This window comes from Halichoerus grypus, chromosome 8 (genome assembly GCF_964656455.1).
Source record: "Halichoerus grypus chromosome 8, mHalGry1.hap1.1, whole genome shotgun sequence".
In the NCBI taxonomy this organism is placed as follows: domain Eukaryota; kingdom Metazoa; phylum Chordata; class Mammalia; order Carnivora; family Phocidae; genus Halichoerus; species Halichoerus grypus.
In genome coordinates this window covers 118,695,430-118,716,169 of record NC_135719.1, presented here as the reverse complement: position 1 = coordinate 118,716,169, position 20,740 = coordinate 118,695,430, and the positions used below count along the sequence as shown (strand labels likewise).

General features: G+C 36.0%; 1 protein-coding gene and 1 pseudogene across 18 annotated transcripts in view; one reads left to right on the top strand and one right to left on the bottom strand.

Moving 5' to 3' along the window:
* Nucleotides 1-20,740, bottom strand: part of GPHN (gephyrin) — a 598,378-nt gene that overhangs the window by 127,143 nt on the left and 450,495 nt on the right. The gene's annotated exons all lie outside the window — the stretch shown is intronic.
* On the top strand, nt 1,325-3,230 carry LOC118522248 (importin subunit alpha-1 pseudogene; annotated as a pseudogene).

Here is a 20,740-nt window from a genome sequence, read left to right as displayed (position 1 = left end):
TCTACCAGCCCGGAAAAATCTTTCAAATAATTTTGCACCTTATTTATATATATATTTTAGGGCACCTACCACTTCTGTCTTATGTTATAGACATTTATATATTTGTCTTACCTGTGTTAGTCAACTGTAAACTCCTTTGAAGGTAAACCCTATATTTTACTAAATTTTTGGCTTCCATTTTTTAAAGAAACATGATTTCAACTATTTTCAGATGTTGACAGTAGTGATTTACAAGAAGCTTCAAAGTGAAAGCTTCAGAAAATTTAAGAATAGTTATCTCTGACTCCTTTTATTTTACAGGTTATAATCCCAAAGCACTTTTATTTGTCCTGGCCATTACAGAACTCAATCAGACAGGAAAAAGGATCAAGAATTGTTTTTTCCACACCCTAATCCTCTTCTTGATTCTAAGCCCAGCATAGAAAATCTAATGGAAGAGAAAAAAAGTATGTACTTTTATGTCTTGAAGGCGAGATGGATTACAGCCTAGCAGCCAAATTTCCCTGAATGGTCCATAAAATCCAGTTTGGTAGAAGTAGAAAGGAAGGAAAGAAAAAAAAATTTTTTTAAAGTAAGAAGGTTATAAGAAAAGGCAGTTTGGTTTTTGGATAAAAAAATATCCAAAAATTGAGAGAAAATTCAGATAGTTTTTCCTATAAAGCAAAGATGATTTCATGGCCATAAATACATTCTTATAGCTACCTTACAAAGAAATACCAATGGTCACAAAGAGAATCTGTGAGGGCATTAGCTCCATTCAACTCGTGTACACTACAAAACTAACATGAAAATATGTGTCCTATATAGGAGATTATACTGTTCAAGGGAATATTTATTTTAACTTATAATAGTAAAATTAGCTGGTGATCTATGGCTATCACTGATAATTTGTAGGCAGGGTAGCTACTTTAACAAAAATAAACTACAAAGTGCTGTAGGATATGGGATCTTTATATGCAAGTGGGGCAAGGATGGGGAAAGGATGTCTAGACTTAGACATCCCCTCCACTAGTAGATGTCTGAACTGAGCAAAGAATAACAGGTTTGAATTATTATAACATCTAAATTGATAGCATTCTTCTGCAATCAGTTTAATTTTCTCAAGTAGACTTACAGGATTAAAGCAATTCCAAATTAGCCACAGACTGGTGACCTGGAAGTTTCTCTTAGAAATCTAGGTTTTTAGACACCGTCTTTGGGGTGATCCGTGGTGGACGTTTTGAGGGCAGCTGACCTGCAGCCTGCGCTCCCCGGACTGCCTCCTGTGGAAGCCTGAGCCGGCCGTGCCCAGGGCTGGCTGAGACACAGCGTCGGAAAAGAACATCACCGACTGAAAGATAACAAATCCTTTCTCCCTTTGTCTCATAACCATGTGCACCAACGAGAATGCTAATTCACCAGCTGCCCGCCTTAACAGATTCAAGAACAAGGGGAAAGACAGTACAGAAATGAGGCGGCGCCGAATAGAAGTTAATGTGGAGCTGAGGAAAGCTAAGAAGGATGACCAGATGCTGAAAAGGAGAAACGTAAGCTCGTTTCCTGATGATGCTACCTCTCCACTACAGGAAAACCGCAACAACCAGGGCACTGTAAATTGGTCTGTTGATGACATTGTCAAAGGCATAAATAGCAACAATTTGGAAAGCCAGCTCCAGGCTACTCAAGCTGCTAGGAAACTGCTTTCTAGGGAAAAACAGCCCCCCATAGACAACATAATCCGGGCTGGTTTGATTCCAAAGTTTGTGTCCTTCTTGGGCAGAACTGATTGTAGTCCCATTCAGTTTGAATCTGCTTGGGCTCTCACTAACATTGCTTCTGGGACGTCAGAACAGACCAAGGCTGTGGTAGATGGAGGTGCTATCCCAGCATTCATTTCTCTGTTGGCATCTTCCCATGCCCACATCAGTGAACAAGCTGTATGGGCTCTAGGAAACATTGCAGGTGATGGTTCAGTTTTTCGAGACTTGGTTATTAAGTATGGTGCAGTTGACCCACTACTGGCTCTCCTTGCAGTTCCTGATATGTCATCTTTAGCATGTGGTTACTTACGTAACCTTACTTGGACACTTTCAAACCTTTGTCGCAACAAGAATCCTGCACCCCCATTAGATGCTGTTGAGCAGATTCTTCCTACTTTAGTTCGTCTCCTGCATCATGATGATCCAGAAGTATTGGCAGATACCTGCTGGGCCATTTCCTACCTTACTGATGGTGCAAATGAACGGATTGAAATGGTTGTGAAAACAGGAGTTGTGCCCCAGCTTGTGAAGCTTCTAGGAGCTACTGAATTGCCCATTGTGACTCCTGCGCTAAGAGCCATAGGAAATATTGTCACTGGGACAGATGAACAGACTCAGGTTGTAATAGATGCAGGAGCACTTGCTGTTTTTCCCAGCCTCCTAACGAACCCCAAAACTAATATTCAGAAGGAAGCTACGTGGACAATGTCAAACATCACAGCTGGTCGCCAGGACTAGATACAGCAAGTTGTGAATCATGGATTAGTCCCATTCCTTGTTGGTGTTCTCTCTAAGGCAGACTTTAAGACACAAAAGGAAGCTGTCTGGGCTGTGACCAACTATACAAGTGGTGGGACAGTTGAACAGATTGTATACCTCGTTCATTGTGGCATAATAGAACCATTGATGAACCTCTTAACTGCAAAAGACACCAAAATTATTCTGGTTATTCTGGATGCCATTTCAAACATCTTTCAGGCTGCTGAGAAACTAGGTAAAACTGAGAAACTTAGTATAATGATTGAAGAATGTGGAGGTTTGGACAAAACTGAAGCTCTACAAAACCATGAAAATGAGTCTGTGTACAAAGCTTCATTAAACTTGATTGAGAAGTATTTCTCTGTAGAGGAAGAGGAAGATCAGAATGTTGTGCCAGAAACTACCTCTGAAGGCTATACGTTCCAAGTTCAGGATGGCACTCCCCGGACTTTTAACTTTTAGATTGTACAGCTGAGGCAGAAAGTTGTTTGTTGTGTACTCTGTTTGGTAGAAGTTTGTCTTACTGTTTCTTTACTAAGAACTCTTTTTAAATGTGTTTTGTTATTGTAGCACTTTTTACAAGGAAACTCTACTTGACCAGTTCCAAACTGTACAACCTATATGAAGCTCCTCCTCTCAGTGGGTTTCTTATTTCTATGTGGAATCTCCTCTCTTGCAGTGTCCTGTAAATAAAGATTAAATTCCACTCTTTTCTTTAAAAAAAAAAAAAAAAAGAAATCTAGGTTTCTATAAGTAAAACTTAACTTGTCAGTTTTATATTTTCTGGTGCGTAAGTCCAGATATGGGATTTACTATATTTGAGCTTGGAATCTTTGCAGGTAAAGTACTCAAAATGTTATTGAGATTTCCTATCTTCCATGCAGCAGTTATAACTACTAAAAAGACTATATAAGAAGTCAGTGTAAAAACAGTATGGATTCAATCAGGATTGCCATCATGAAGGATATGTTTAAATACTAATGGCAATGTCTATGATGTACAAGGCCTTCAAAGGGGCACAGAAAGTACAAATGGATTCCTTTCTACTGAGTAGAGTAATTAATAAGGATCTTTGTCATATAGCAGTAACCTTTTTCTTATGGCATGGCCATCATGAAATGAGCTATTTATACCAATGAAATTACTTTCCCCAATTCAAATGCATCCTTTGCAATCTGACAATTCTTAATATACAATGTTTCATCTTGGCTTGAAAATCCAATCTAAATTAGAAGTAAATGAAGAAAAGATGCTTTCAAATGATAGAACAGAATATAATAGAAATAAGATATTCTAAAATGTTTATGCTACCCAGATCAATCTGTACCTTCAATGCCATCCCGATCAAAATTCCAATGACCTTTTTCAAAGTGCTGGACAAACAATCCTAAAATTTGTATGGAATCAGAAAAGACCCCTAATCGCCAAGGAAATGTTGAAAAAGAAAAACAAAGCTGGGGGCATCACGTTGCCCGATTTCAAACTATATTACAAAGCAGTGATCACCAAGACAGCATGGTACTGGCACAAAAACAGACATATAGACCAATGGAACAGAATAGAGAGCCCAGATATGGACCCTCAACTCTATGGTCAACTAATCTTTGACAAAGCAGGAAAAAATATGCAATGGAAAAAAGACAGTCTCTTCAATAGAAATGGTGCTGGGAAAATTGGACAGCCACATGCAGAAGAATGGAACTCGATCATTCTCTAACACCATACACAAAGATAAACTCCAAATGGATGAAAGACCTCAATGTGAGACAGGAATCCAACAAAATCCTAGAGGAGAACATAGGCAATAACCTCTCTGACATCGCCCACAGCAACTTCTTTCAAGATACATCTCCAAAAGCTAGTGAAACAAAAGCAAAAATGAACTTTTGGGACTTCATCAAGATAAAAAGCTTCTGCACAGCAAAGGAAACGGTCAACAAAACAAAGAGGCAACCCACTGAATGGGAGAAGATATTTGCAAGTGACACTACAGACAAAGCGCTGATATCCAAGATCTATAAAGAACTTCTCAAACTCAACACCCAAAAAACACATAATCCAGTCAAGAAATGGGCAGAAGACATGAACAGACACTTCTCCAAAGAAGACATACAAATGGCTAACAAACACATGAAGAAAATGTCATTATCATTAGCCACCAGGGAAATTCAAATCAAAACCACATTGAGATACCACCTTATACCAGTTAGAATGGCAAAAATTGACAAGGCAAGAAACAACGAATGTTGGAGAGGTTGTGGAGAAAGGGGAACCCTCTTACACTGTTGGTGGGAATGCAAGTTGGTAGAGCCACTTTGGAAAACAGTGTGGAGGTTCCTCAAAAATTTAAAAATAGAGCTACCCTATGACCCAGCAATTGCACTCCTGGGTATTTACCCCAAAGACACAGATGTAGTGAAAAGAAGGGCCATATGCACCCCAATGTTCATAGCAGCAATGTCTGCAATAGCCAAACTGTGGAAAGAGCTGAAATGCCCTTCAACAGATGAATGGATAAAGAAGATGTGGTCCATGTATACAATGGAATATTACTCAGCCATCAAAAAGGATGAATACCCAACTTTTACATCAACATGGATGGGACTGGAGGAGATTATGCTAAGTGAAATAAGTCAAGCAGAGAAAGTCAATTATCATATCATTTCACTTATTTGTGGAACATAAGGAATAGCTGGAGGACATTAGGAGAAAGAAGGGAAAAATGAAGGGGGGAAATTGGAGGGAGAGATGAACCATGAGAGACTATGGACTCTGAGAAACAAACTGAGGGTTTTAGAGGGGAGGGGGGTGGGGGGAAGGGTTAGGCCGGTGATGGGTATTAAGGAGGGCACGTACTGCATGGAGCACTGGGTGTTATACGAAAACAATGAACTGTGGATCACTACATCAAAAACTAATGATGTATTGTATGGTGACTAACATAACATTTTAATAAAATAAAATTTAAAAAAAAGAAACAAGATACTCATGCAGGTTCTTCTTGATTAAATTAAAATCCTCAAGAGGAAACTTTATTCCTCAAAACAACAAAACTGCCTAAAAGTATAAATAATTATTCATTCTTTGGATATACAGAAAATCTCAAGGAAGAGGCTTGTTCTACCCTATTAATAATACTGCCTTTCTTTATCATACTATTTGCAGCTTGAATTCCTTATATTTCTATTTTCTGGATCTTTCAGAGAAGCAAACCACCCAAAATAATGAATAGGTTTCCTAGGAAACCTAAAGAGTGAAAATGATAGTTTGTTCAGGTTAAATAGCTAGGACCTTTGGTAATTCAAAGGATGGGTGGTTCAGATATATAAGCATTTACTCTTTCATATTTATCTCTCAAATTAAGAGAAATCAAGTTCAAAGCCTAAGGAAACATTGGCAATAGTAGAGTTCATAGGCTTAGGATGACATGGCAGTTTGGGTATCTGAAAATAATTTCTCATATTGTTTTCAATTTAATAGTCTTAAATGTTTTTCTACTTGTTTATCTAAGATAGTGAGCCTCACAGCATTCCTTTTCCTTTTCCTGCACTGAGGCACTATGAATTACTCCACCTTAGGATTCTCATAATACATACTGTATTAACTATATATCTTACAGTAATTATACTTATTTATATACATGTCTATTTTCTTAACTAGATTTTCAGCTTTGGGAAAGGAAAAAGTGTCTTAACGTCAAAGCCCAAGGATGCTGTGCACATAGTGGTCACATAGAAAATTTTTGTTGAATAAGGTCCTAAATGCTTGATTTTAATCACTCTAGAATATACAGCTTGACAAAGATGAGCTGAGAGATAAACACTCATACAATTTCAAACATTATTCTGGTCAATAATTTCAACGTTCCTTTTACTAGACTTGTCCATTTTTAAAAACAATTGCAAACATTTATTAAATAAATTGAAACTAGGGTTTTCTTCTCTTTACCTTTTTGTTTAAAAGTGGTAAAAGGGTCAGTGCAGTAGGGAAATGAAAAAAGAGAATAAAAAATATTTTAGCTGTGGTCAAGCAGTCAGAGAAATGGAAAATTAGCTTTGGGTTCAGTGTATGTACTGCCTAAGTAATTAACACTCTAGGTAAGTAACACTGTAACTAAGTCCTTATAGGTTATCTTTACATCAGGAGGTTTATCTATAGAAAAATTATAAGACCAAAGGAGGAAAAAGTGATTTATTTCCCATGGTCAGGTGTGAACTGTCTTTATAGCTATCTTCCTTTCGTTTTTATTTTCGTCACTTACAAGTAAGCTAAATATATAATATTAAAAGTAAACAGATAAAATTAGCTGAGAGTACAGGGTAAAAAGATTAAGTGAAAAAAATGATATTAGAAGTATAATGATAAAATAGCTAAAGCAACTAAAAAGGATAAAATTATTATTTTCATTTTTTAAAAAAGATTTTATTTATTTATTTGAGAGAGAGCACTTGCGTGCGTGTGCATGCACGTGGGGCGAGAGGGGGGCAGGCAGAGGGAGAGGGACAAGCAGACTTCCCGCTGAGCAGGGAGCCCACTCATGACCTGGGCCGAAGGCAGATGCTTAACCAACTGAGCCACCCAGGTGCCCTAAGGATAAAATTATTTTTAAAAAACTGTAAGTAGGAGTCAAGTGCTAACACACCCAACAAAGGCAAGCAAAGTCTTTTGAGTTGAGGTGGCTGCAGATGATCAGCAGTAATTTTTCATGACTGTCTTTATGGGGTTGGACTTCACTACAAGTGTTTTAAGAACTGAGGGCTCTTGAGGAAGGCCTCAAACCATGATCCTTAGGTTCTTGCCCTTATTAGCAGCACTAGTGCTGTATATAGATTAAATATTGTGGGTACTGGTTATAGCTACTATGGCAAAAGACCAGCTTTCAACATAATCTTCCCCTTTCAGATACAATCTTTCCCTTTCCCCTTTCACAAACTTTCTTTTATCAGATCTTTCTCTTTGCTTACACTATTGGTAATTACCCTCTGCTTTACCGTCATTCTGCTTCAGGAATACAAACAAATATATTATCTGATCTGAAACCCCTTGGTTCATTCTTGTCCTGCTATTGATTTCTGGTTTTGTGCCCTTTTTGGGTCTCCGAACTTCAGCTTGCTTTGTTAGGCTGCTAGGACCCCCTTTTTAAACCTAAATAGCTAAAAAGCTGAGAATTCTCTTATTCCCCAAAGAGGTTGTCAGGATATAATTTCAGAGGCATTAATATAAATGTATGTATGTATATATGTGTGTGTGTATATATATATGTACACACATATATATAAACTTAAATATATTTTTGTTAGCTTCTATTTGGAATGTTTTCGTAAGTGCCACTAGCATTAAAATGCAAAATTAGAATTGTTTTCTTCAGTAGGTCCTTGTTCTAAACATTCTTTAAGACAATGGTAGAGAAAAAGTAATTTTTCTTTAGAAATCATAAGCCATTATATCTCTATAAGTGGAATCTAACAAGTATCTTTTAAAGCCCTTTCTAAGCATTAACTCACTAGTCTCTATAATGCCCTGGGGAAAAGAACCAAGAGAAGTTCAAAGTCATTTTTGTAGTTAGAAGAGTTTTACCAGCTCATAAAAGTCGCATTTCCCTTAGTTAATCTTCTCTAGATGGTGTCGTTTTTCATATTATTAGGTATAAGCACATAAAGCTTCAACTCCAGAATGCCTATCCTAGTTATTAGTGTCAATGACAGACTAATAAAAAAGTAAATTTTGACTAATATCTTTTGTAAGATGTAAACATTGTTAAACATGATCATTAGGCACGTGGTAGATGTCAATTTGTATAGTTGAGAAAGAAAATCTTAGAACAGGTGATCATACAGGCAAATCTAGTTTTAAGGTATTTTGCACATAAGCAGAAACTATAGAGTTTATTCTATATTATTGGGCACTTGGTATGACTCTCATCTTTCAATAGGCCTAAAAAGTGGCCTTTCGATAGGCCTAAAAATTCACAACTAATTCTGCTGATATGAGGGCTATCGTTTTTTAAAAAAGTATAACTCGGGCGCCTGGGTGGCTCAGTTGGTTAAGCGGCTGCCTTCAGCTCAGGTCATGATCCTGGAGTCCCTGGATCAAGTCCCGCATTGGGCTCCCTGCTCGGCGGGGAGTCTGTTTCTCCCTCTGACCCTCCCCCCTCTCTCTCGTTCTCTCTCTCTCAAATAAATAAATAAAATCTTAAAAAAAAAAAAAGTATAACTCACAGTATGACTATAACTGTAGAATTAAAATACAATCCAATGTGTATACTGGAAGAAAATAATTATATGTGTTAGTAGCAGTTATCTTTAAGTAGTAGGATAGGACTGATTTTTTTTCCTTCCTACTTTTCTGTATTATTCAGATTCTTGACAATAATCCTGTATCACTTAAAAATATTTAATAAATGTTTTAAAATTTGAAATAATTATTTTCTTAGCCAACCCTAGCCAATATCTTCCAAAGTCATGGTCCAAATTCTGGGGTTCTAAGGAAATTTCTCAATAGCATCTGATTTAATTGTGTTTTTAACCATCAAAAAAGCTTCCTACATGTACACCTGAAACTGTATGTTAAATATACTGGAATTAAAATAAAAACTTAAAAAAAAAAACTTCCTATTGCCCTAGGGATACAGTTCAGACGACCTAGAGTAATGTGTTAGGCTTTTCATGATCTGTCCTTTCTCTTTGACTTCATCCCTCTTTGCTCTTACATATACCCTTATTCCAGCTATAGCAAACTTAATAATTTCTAGTACACAGCATGATTTTTTTCTCACACATCTGTCTCAACTGCTCTTCTATTTCCAGTCAAGCTAGCAAACACCTGCTTATTTTTTAATACTATAAAGATAAAGTATGAGTCATATCAATATAAGATCTTATAATTCATGTTGCCTAAGTTAGAAACTGGTGGTCATTCTTGACTTCCTTACCTTCCATATCTAATTCCCAATCCTGTCAATAGTGATCCCTTAATATCTGAAAAAATCCTGTATTATTTTTCTATTTCTATTGCTCCAGCTTTAATTCAAGCTCTCATCAGATTCCTGCTTCTGATCTCACCCGGAATCAATCCATTCTTCACACAGTAGTAAATGTTCTTTCAAAATTTCAAATTTAATCTTGTCATTCCATATTCAAATTCCTTTATTAACCTTTACAATAGAATCCAAACCCATTAGCATGGCAACTAAGAGGTTCATCTGCAAAAACTATATGGCCAATTGGAGGTCATCATTTGGTAACTTCTCCAGCCTCTTATTTCCCTTATTACCTTCCTCCTCAAACTGCGCCCCCTCCTCCATCTGTTTGTCACAATGCTTGGTGCATAGTAAGCTCTTCATAAATGTTAGATATTTGCATTAATGGTGCCTGGGTGGCTCAGTCAGTTAAGCATCCTACTCTTGATTTCGGCTCAGGTCATGATCTCAGAATTGTGAGACTTGAGCCCTACGTTGTTGGGCTCCATGCTGGGTGTGGAACCTGCTTAAGATTTCCCCTCTCCCTCTCCTTCTTCCTCTCCCCCTCCCTCCCTAAAGAAATGTTAGATATTTGCATTAATATTATTTTTAATAGAGTTATCATCTGAGATAGATTTAAATTCATGTGGAAAGAACAGTTTGAATAAAGCAGCTGCTTTTGCTTTCCCACATTCGTCTCCACTTTTTTCTACCCTGCTCTGTGCCCCAAAGGGCTAGCATTTATGGATAGAACCAATAGAAACCTTATACCTGTGACTTCTGCTTGAGTTCAACCAATGGAAACCATTGGCAGAAGAATGGAGAGCAGAAGAGTACAGACAAGATATTTATTCCTTTGGCCTCCTGTCTGCTGGTTGGCAGTGGTTATGTTCCTTTAATAAAAACAATTAGCTCTGTGAGGCAGGCCTCTATAACAGACTTATTTTAGACATTTATTCCCTTCCTTGGCTCTTTGAGGCTTAAGAGTAGCAACAATTTCCTGCTTTTGCTATCCCCAAAAGTTCTTCAACTTATCTTGCTTTTCCTTAACCCTGGCTACTCTGTTGTAACTAGTTCCTTTATTAAATTCTCCATTATCCTGTTTGAGTGATACAGCAGCCAAGGTGAGACTGTACACAATATGATTAGGGAAGAATGTAGAGATTGATATTGGTAGAGCACTGGGTTCCTAATGGGGATCAGAGGAAGTTGAGGCTAGAAAAGTAACTAAAACCAGACCATAAAAGCCCTTGAATGCTAGGCTTTGGAGACTGAACTTTATCATGTAAGCCAATTGGAAACCATTTACATAATTTTATCATGTAATCCAACATTTTGAAGTTTTTAACGTAAGAGTGACACCTATAAAGATTTCTTGTAGACAACAAGTTTTACCATAGAAAGGCTGAAAAATTAGCTCAACATCACATGTTTAAATAAATAGAAGACCAGGTGACCAGAATTTGCCTGGTGTGCTTTCTCCTATATTATGCTAGGGGAACTTTCTTTCCTTCAACTTCACTTACTAGAAATAAATTGAATACTCTATGTAAGGCACTTTATTAAACACTAGGGAGTAATGCTGAAGTAAGTAAGATGAGATTCCTATTTCTCAGTCTCATGGAACACAGAAATTAGACAGTGTTTTAAGGAAAAAATAAAATGAACCTATAAATGCTTATGTTTTAACGTTAAAACAAAAAACTGTGTATGATAATGCAGAAAAGGGAATAACTAATTCTGATGGCACAAATGGTAAAGTTCCACAGAGGAGGTGACAATTGAGCTTTAAACAATAAGAAAAAGGGGGAACATTTGAAACAGAATGAACAAAATAATAGAGATTTGGAAGTACTTTTAGAGAATGAGGAATCACCTAATGAGGCTGGAGGTGGAAAGGATGAAATATAAGGCAGAAGGGTGGTCATCTCAGTTAAGGATAGGATTTGAAGAGGCTTAATACTGTAGAAAATGGAGAACTATTCAAGATTTTTTATAAAGAAGTGATACATATTTAAAAATGCAATACTTGACTGATGGTAGCTTGCAAGGAAGAGAGACTGCAGTCAGGCAGAACAGTTAGTATGCTACTACAATCTTACAAGTTAGAGAGAAGGAAGGCCTGAACTAATAGGAACTGGAAAAAGAATATTTAGAAGAGCCATAATAAATGGTTCTATGACTGTGCTTTGGGGAGGACGGGTAAATATTATGATGAGATTTCAAGTTTGGTTATGAGGGTAAGTGGGAATGACATTAACTAAGATAGCAATAAAGGGACAATTTGGAGGGAAGGGTACTTAATTTGGTTCTGATCAGGGAAATGTGAGATCCCACCAGAATATCAAGGGGTGATTCCAAACAAGAGGAGTTTGGAGTTTGGGAGAGAAGGGTTTTTCACCTTGTGTGATTGAAACTCTATACATATGGAACAGTAACACCCCATTTCCTCCTCCTTCCAGCCCCTGGCAACCACCATTCTGTTTTCTGATTCTATGAGTTTGATTATTTTAGATACCTCAGGTAAGTTTTTGCCTTTTGTGACAGTCTTATTTCATTTAGCATAATGTCTCAAGGTTCATTCATGTTCTAGCATATGACAGGATTTCCTTCTTTTTAAAGGCTGAGCTGAGTAATATTCCATTATATATATGTATTCATTCATCTGTTGATGGACATTTAGGCTGCAGAAGCTATTGTGAATAATGCTGCAATGGACATGGGATATGCAAATATCTCTTTGAGATCTTGTTCTCAATTCTTTTGGGTATATACTCAGAAGTAGGACTGCTGGATCATATTGCAGTTTTACTGTTAATTTTTTGAGGAACTTCCTTACAGTTTTCTATAGTAGCTGCACCATTTTACAATCCCACCAACAGTGCACAAGGGTTCCAATTTCCCAATTTCTCCACATCCTTACCAACACTTGTTACTTCTGGTTTTTTTTTTTTTTTTCTTGTAGTGGCAGTTTTGATTTGCATTTCCCTTATGATTAATGATATTGAGTATCCTTTCACATGCTCAGTGGCATTTGTATATCTTTGGAAAAATATATATTCAAGTCCTTTGCCCACTTTTTAATTGCTTTTTGTTGTTGTTGAATTGTAGGAATTCCTTCTATATCCCAGAGATTAACTCATTATCTGATACATGGTATGCAAATATTTTGTCCCATTCTATAGGTTGCTTTTTCATTCTGTTGATTGCGTACTTTGCTATGCATAAGTTTTAAAATTTAATGTAGTCCCATTTGTCTATATTTGCTTTAGTTGCTGTTTTTGTGTCTAATCATTGTCCATTCCAATGTCATGAAGCTTTCCCCTTATGTTTTCTTCTAGTTTTATAGCTTTAGATCTTATGTTTAGGTCTTTAATCCATTTTGAGTTAATTTTTGGTATATGGTATAAGATTAAGGGTCCAGCTTTAATTTTTTTGCATGTGGATATCCAGTTTTCCCAACACCACTTGTTGAGGAGACTATCCTTTCTCCATTGTGTAGCTTTGTTGGCACCTCTGCCAAAGATCGTTTGACCATACATGTGACAGTGTATATGTGGGCTTTCTATTCTGTTCCATTCATCTATATGTTTGTTTCTATGCCAGAACCACACTGTTTTGATTAATATATCTTTGTAGTATGTTTGAAATCAGAAAATGTGAGGCCTGCAGTTTTGTTTTTTCTCAAGACTATTTTACCTATTTAAAGTTCTTTGATTTTTTTTCACTGAATTTTAAAATGGTCTTTCTATTTCTGAAAAAAATGTCTTTGGGATTTTGATAGGGATTGCACCAAATCTTTAGACTGCTTTGGGTAATATGAATATTAACAATATTAAGTCTTCCATGTCATGAACAAGGGGATGTTTTTCTGTTTATTTGTGTCTTTTAGAATTTCTTTCAGCAATATTTTATAGTTTCAGTGTACAAGTCTTTTACCTCCTTGTTTAATTTATTCCTGAGTTTTTAATTTTTGATACTATTGAAATGGGGTTGTTTTCTTAATTCCTTTTGGATTGTTTATTTATTTATTTATTTATTTTAAAGATTTTATTTTATTTATTTGACAGAGAGAGAGAGAGACAGCTAGAGAGGGAACACAAGCAGGCGGAGTGGGAGAGGGAGAAGCAGGCTCCCGGCCGAGCAAGGAGCCCGATGCGGGGCTCGATCCCAGGACCCTGGGATCATGACCTGAGCCGAAGGCAGACGCTTAACGACTGAGCCACCCAGGCGCCCCTGGATTGTTTATTGTTAGCATATGGAAACACAACTGATTTTTTATTATTGAGTTTGTATTCTGCAACTTTGCTGAATTCTTTCATTCTGACAGTTTGCGTGTGTGTGTGTGTGTGTGTGTGTGTGTGTAATCTTTAGGGTTTTCTACATATAAGATTGTGTCATGTGTGAACAGAGATTATTTAACTTCTTCCTTTCCAGTTTGGATGTCTTTTATTTGCTTTTCTTGCCTAACAGCTCTGACTAGAACTTCCAGTATCATATTGAATAGAAGTGGTGAGAGCGGGTACTCTTGCCTTGTTTGTGATTATAAAGGAAAACCTTTCAGTTTTCTACTGTTGTGTATAATTTACCTGTGGGCTTTTCATACATAACTTTTATTATGTTGAGCTAATTCCTTTCTATTCCTATTTGGTGAGTGTTTTTATCAAGAAAGGGTGTTGAATTTTGTCAAATGCTTTTTCTGCATCTATTAAGATGATCATGTGGTTTTTGCTCTTTGTTCTGTTAATGTGGTGTATTCTGTTTATTGACTTTTTTATGTTGAACCATCCTTGCATCCCAGGGATAAATCCACTTGTTCATGGTGTATAATCTTTTTAATGTGCTGTTGAATTTGGTTTTCTTGCTGAGGATTTTGCATCTACATTCATAAGAGATATTGGTCTGTATTTTTCTCATAATATCATTGTCTGGCTCAGGATAATGATGGCCTCAGAAAATGAGTTATTAAGCGTTCCCTCTTCTTCAATATTTTGGAAGAATCTGAGAAGAACTGGCATTAATTCTTCTTTAATTGTTTGGTAGAATTCTACAGTGAAGTCATCTGGTTCGGGGCTTCTTGGTGGGAAGCTTTGGGTTACTGATTCAATCTCCTTACTAGTTGTTAAGTCTGCTTGGATTTTCTACACCTGCGTGATTCAGTCTTGGTAGAATGTATGTTTCTAGAAGTTTATCCATTTCTTCTAGGCTATCCAATTTGTTGGAATATAATTCAAAGTAGTCTCATAATCTTTTTTTATTTTTTGTGGTCTATTTTGAGTCCTCTCTCTTACTCTCAGTCTAGCTAAGGGTTTGTCAAATTAGCTAATTTTTTTAAAACAATGCTTTGTTTTGTTGATTTCTCCTATTGTTTTTCTATTCTCTATTTCATTTATTTCTGCTCTAATATTTATTATTTTATTCCTTCTGCTAACCTGGGGATTAATTCTTTTTTTTTTCTAGTTCTTTGAAATGTACAGTTAGATTGTTGATTTCAGATCTTTCTTCTCTTTTAATGTAAGTATTTACTGTTATAAACTTCCCTGTATTATTGCTTTTGCTGCATCCCTTAAGTTTTAGTGTTTTGTTTTGGTTTTCATTAGTCTTAAGATATTTTCTAATTTCCTTGTGATTTCTTCTTTGACTCATTGGTTGTTCAAGAGTGTGTAATTTTCCACATATCTGTGATTTTTCTAATTTTCCTACTGTTATTGATTTCTAGTTTCATTGCCTTGTTGTTGGAAAAGATACTTGGTAGATTCAACTTTCTTAAATTTGTTAAGGCTTTTTTTTAAGGTCTAACATTTGATCTATCCTGGAGAACGTTCTGTGAATAGGTATGAGCAGAATATGTATTCTGCTGCTGATGGGTGCAGTGTTCTGTGTATATCTGTTAGGTCCAATCATTTTATAATGTTCTTCAAGTCCTCTGTTCCCTTGCTGATTTTGTTTGGTTATTCTATCCATTATTTTTTTAAATTTATTTTTATTTAAAAAATTTTTTTTATTGTTCTATCCATTATTAAAAGTGGTATATTGAATTACACTATTATTATGTTACTATCAATTTCTTCCTTCAATTCTGTCCATGTTTGCTTTGTATTTTTGGGCACTCTGATGTTAGGAGCTTATGTATTTATAATTGTTATATCTTTCATTGTTATGGAATTGACTATTTTATCATTATATAACATCCTTCTTTGTTTCTTATAACAGTTGTTTTTGACTTAAAGTCTATTTTTTCTGATATAAGTATGGCCACTCCTGCTCTCTTTTGGTTACCATTTACATGGAATAATGTTTTCCATCCTTACACTTTCAGCCTATGTGTGTCTTTATATCTAAGGTGAGTCTCTTGTAGTTGCATCTTATTTTTTTTAAATCCATCCAGCCACTCTATGTCTTTTGATAGGGGAATTTAAATCATTTACATTTAAAGTTAGTACTGATAGGGAAGTACATACTATTACCATTTTAAAAATTGTTTTCTGTTTGTCTTGTAGTTATTTTGCCGCTCTTTTCCACTCTTGATGCTTTTCTTTGTGTTTCATTGATTTTTTTGTATCGACTTTTTATTTCTTTCTCATTTCTTTCCTTGTATATTCTGTAGGTATTTTGTGTGTGTGTGGTTTCCTTGGAATGTACATAAAACATCTTATAGTTACAACAATCTATTTCAGCTCATAATAACTTCAATCAGATACAAAAACTCTACTCTTTTACATATTTCCACTCCCACTTTATATTAATTGATGTCACAAACCACTCTTTATATACCGTGTATACATTAACATAGTCTTAAGGTTATTTTTTATGATTTTATCTTTTAAATTCTATACCAAAATTAAAAGTGCTTTACATACCACTATTAAAATATTGTAGAATTCTGTATTTGTCTATATATTTACCTTTGCTGGTGAGTTTTATATTTTAGTATGCATTTGTGTTGCTGTCTGATGTCCTTTTGCTTCAATTTGCAGGAGTAACTTTAGCATTTCTTGGAAGGCAGGTCTAGTGCTGATAAACTCCTCAGCTTTTGCTTATCTGTGAAAGTCCTTATTTCTCTTTCATTTCTGAAGGACAGTTTTGCTGGAAATAGTATTCTTGGTTGACAGTCTTTTTCTTCCAGGACTTTGAATATATCATCCTACTCCCTTCTGGCCCATAAGGTTTCTGCTGAGAAAACCACTGATAATGTGATGAAAGCTTCTTTAGACATGAGTTGCTCTTGCAGCTTTCAAGATTTATTTATCTTCCACTTTTGACAGTTTGTCATGTGCCTTGGTGTGGGCCTCTTTGGATTCATCCTATTTGGAATATTTTGAGCTTCCTGAATTTTGATGTCCATTTATTTCCTTAGATTTGGGTAGTTTTCAGCCATTATTTCTTCATATAAGTTCTCTCTCTCTCTCTTCTCTGGAACTCTCATGATGCATATATTGGTTTGCTTAATGTTGTCCTATAAATTCCTTAGGCTTTCTTCACTTGTCTTCAATTTTTTTCACTTTGCTCCTCTGACTTGATGATTTCAAATTATATTTCTTCAAGTTCTTTCTTTTGCTTGATTAAGCCTGCTGTTGAATGCTTCTAGTGAATTTTTCAAGTCAGTTATTCTTCAGTTCCATAATTTCTGTTTGATTCTTTTTTAATAGTTTCTACATCTTTGTTGATATTCTCATTTTGTTCATGCATTGTTCTCCTGTTTTTGCATAGCTGTCTATCTGTATTCTCCTGTAGATCATTTAGCTTCAAGAATATTACTTCTAATTCTTTGTTAGGAAACGCATAGATTTCTGTTTCTTTGGGGTTGGTTTCTGGAGATTTACTTTGTTCCTTTTTTTTAAAAGATTTTATTTATTTGAGAGAGAGAGACAGAGAGAGCATGAGCAGGGGGAGGGGCAGAAGGAGAGGGAAAGGGACAAGCAGACTCCCTGCTGAGTGGAAAGCCCAACACAAGGATCGATCTCAGGACCCTGAAATCATGACCTGAGCCAAAGTCAGACACTTAACCAACTGAGCCATCCAGGCACCCTATTTTGCTCATTTGATTGAGCCATATTTCTTTGTTTCTTCATGTACCTTGCATTTTTCTTTTCTTCTGAGTTTTATGCATTTGGGAAAACAGCCACATCTCCCAGTCTTATAGATTGACTTTGTACAGAGGAAGACTTTCACCAAACAGCCCAGCTAGAGATTCTGAGGGTTTCATGACTTCTCTTGGCTGTGCATGGAATTTTCTAATCAGAGGTTTGTTGGTTTCTTTTTCAGGAGTCCATAGTCTCTTGTTTCCTCTGGTATCTGCCTATAGCACTGTAATCTCTCTGGTGCTGCAGCAGCAAGCCACCTACTCTTCTTTAATCTCAGTGGCTCCTTGGCATCCAAAGTATGCCAACTCAAGCACCCTAAGTCAAATGAGACAGAAACCAATCCTTTGGATAGGCCTCCCCCTGACCTCTAAACTGGACTGCTGCATATACATGCTGTGCTCTTTTCTCTTCTACCTAAGGAATGAGCTGGGAGTTGAGTGCCTTCTCTCTGTAACAGTGAACCATGTCAGTTTCTGCACTATTTCAGACTCTCCAGTGTCACTGCAAGCTGCCACTGCTCTCACTTGCTTTCAGTGGCCCCTAGGCACACAAACTATGCTGGTTTCATCAGCACTCCAAGTCAGATGAGACAAACCAGTTCCTTAGGCAGCCTTCAAAAAACTGAAACATTGGATGCTGATTCCACTCTTCTCTCTCCTTTTCCCTCCAGTGAGAAGTTGCAAGCTGGGTGTTCTCTGATGACCATAGTGAGCTGTGCTGACTTAGGGGGAGTAGAGATCATAGGTAAAATGAAAATACTCTTCTTTCCCATTTTAATTGACCTTTGCTTGGCTTGTTCTTGGCTTTGCACTCACCTGGGGTTTGCAATTTATTAACTGGTTTGTGGAGTTCTCACAAAGGTATTTTGCTCCATATACTGTTGTTAAGTTGGTATCTCTGTGGAGAAAAGAGGGGTGGGACTTCCTATTCCATGATTGATTGATTGATTGATTGATTTTTCCTATTCCATGATTTATTAACTTAATGTTTTTAGCTATACCAGATAAAATATTGACAATTAAGAGGCTAAAAAGATTGACTAAAAGTAATAAGTGAGTCACAATTTTTCATATGAAATAAAACAAGTAAGATCAAATTTAAATTGAAGGTAAATACTGCTTATGAAATTATTAGGTTTCACAAATAAAAAAAGAAAAATGTTTGAGAACTTGGTAAATAAACTACATGAAGATATATGAAAAAATCTGATTTACTTAGGAGATTAGACGAGAAGGTTGAGAAGGGCAGTGCTTATAAATAGTAAATCTTATAATAAATATTTATGGAAGTGAATTGCTAATTATCTTTAGTTATGTAAAGAAAAATTGAAGAAGTGATGATAAGCAGTTGTTGTCTGATCCAGTAAGTGCCAATCAAGAGGGTAAGGGATTAGATCACAGCAGGAGAGAATTAGGAAAATTTTTCTAAAAATAAGAACTACAAGAAATTAACATACTTCTTCTAGGACTATTTCATAAAAATCTTAAGAATTTCTTCTCATAAAGAAAAAAAAACTTCATTTTTTTCAAGGGGGGGTGAGGGGCAGAGGGAGAGGAAGAGAGAGAATCCTAAGCAGGCTCCACACCCAGCACAGAGCCTGAGGTGGGGCTCGATCCTACAATCCCAAGATCATGACTTGAGCCAAAATCAAGAACTGGTCACTCAACTGACTGAGCCACCCAGGCACCCCCAAAACTTCATGTTTTTGGTGCAAGAAATTTAACTACAAGACTTATCTATCTAGGGTAAGTTGAAAAGCATAAGACTAGAACCAAAAAGTATGATAATATACTTTAGGCAAAAGGTTGTGAATTTGGTGACAGTAGTGAGAATGAATGAAGGAATAATAAGGGCCAGAATGAAACATGAAATAATTTAAACAGAAGGAGCAGTTAAGAAAAAACAGTATTGGTAACAAAAAGATTAATGCTTTTGCTAATGTTTATTGTTTTCCTTCTCTGCTCTCATTCTCTTTTCTTACTCTGGATATTCTGTCGTCACTTCCTTGCTCTGCTTGCCCAGGGTTTTCTTTTCATTTATTTACTCACTCACCAATTCATCCCATTTACTGAGAGATCCTGGGAACAGTACGAGTGAACAAGACAGATGAGTTACTGTAAGGAGCTTAGGGGGGAGTGGGGGGAATAAGTGGAGAAGGCAGAAAAGCACTCTACTGTAAATGGGCTTGCAATAAAGTAAGAGAACTACAGAGTACTAGAGGAGAACATAAGAGAGACACTTGGTTCAGATTTGGAAGGTGACAGAAAGCCTTTTTCTTAACTGCTTCTTCTGTTTATATTTCCTTAATTTCCATAATTTTTCCTTAATATGTCCTTAATATTTGTATTGGGTTTGTTTATTTGTTTGTTTATTTATTTTAGAGAGGGAGAGACAGAGCAGAACCATAAAAATCATGAAGTTCAGTCGATTACTATAAGACTAGCAAACTTTTACACATAAAGTAGGAAAAGCAAAGTCTTATAGAAAGTTAGGAGCTGCAGATAAACGAAATACCTAAAACTTTTCACTTAACAGTTCTGGTAAGAATTTTAATGAATATTTATCTTATTTGCATCCCAATGAACCCTGTTCTATTATATAATGAGTGTCTCCAACAAAATAGTAATGTCTTCAAGTAAACATGTCCTTAATATAAAATTATTTTAAAATTAAAAGTCCATTAGAGACCTAGATAAATGTGCCATTCTTTGAGAACTGGCAAAACAATTTGGAAAAAAGAGTGGTTTGAAAAGGAAAGCAATGCTGAGTCAGTTTTAAATCCAGCCATGGGGAATCCCTTACTTGAATAGTGTCTCAACTGAATCATTATTCTACTTTTTGCTGCTAAAGTAGTAAAATCTCTTAATTCATTCAAAGGAGAAAGTCAATTCTGTTTTTATATAACCCAAAACCTGAAGCCTCTATTTTACTTATTATATAGTTTGTTCAAATAAGAATCTCCAGAAATTAGCATACAATTTTATACATAGTTAAATGAAGAAGGATGCCTTCTTTTAGGCACCAAGTTAGGGCGCAGATAAATTATTTTGCATTTTAGGGATATTTCTGCCTAGATAAGTACTGTTGGCTATTACATTATAGTCAGAATTGAAATGACTTTACTATTTTATGTCTTTATCAACACAACTTTATTAATCCAGAAAACTACTGCCTGAGAAGATAAAACTTGCAAATACTTT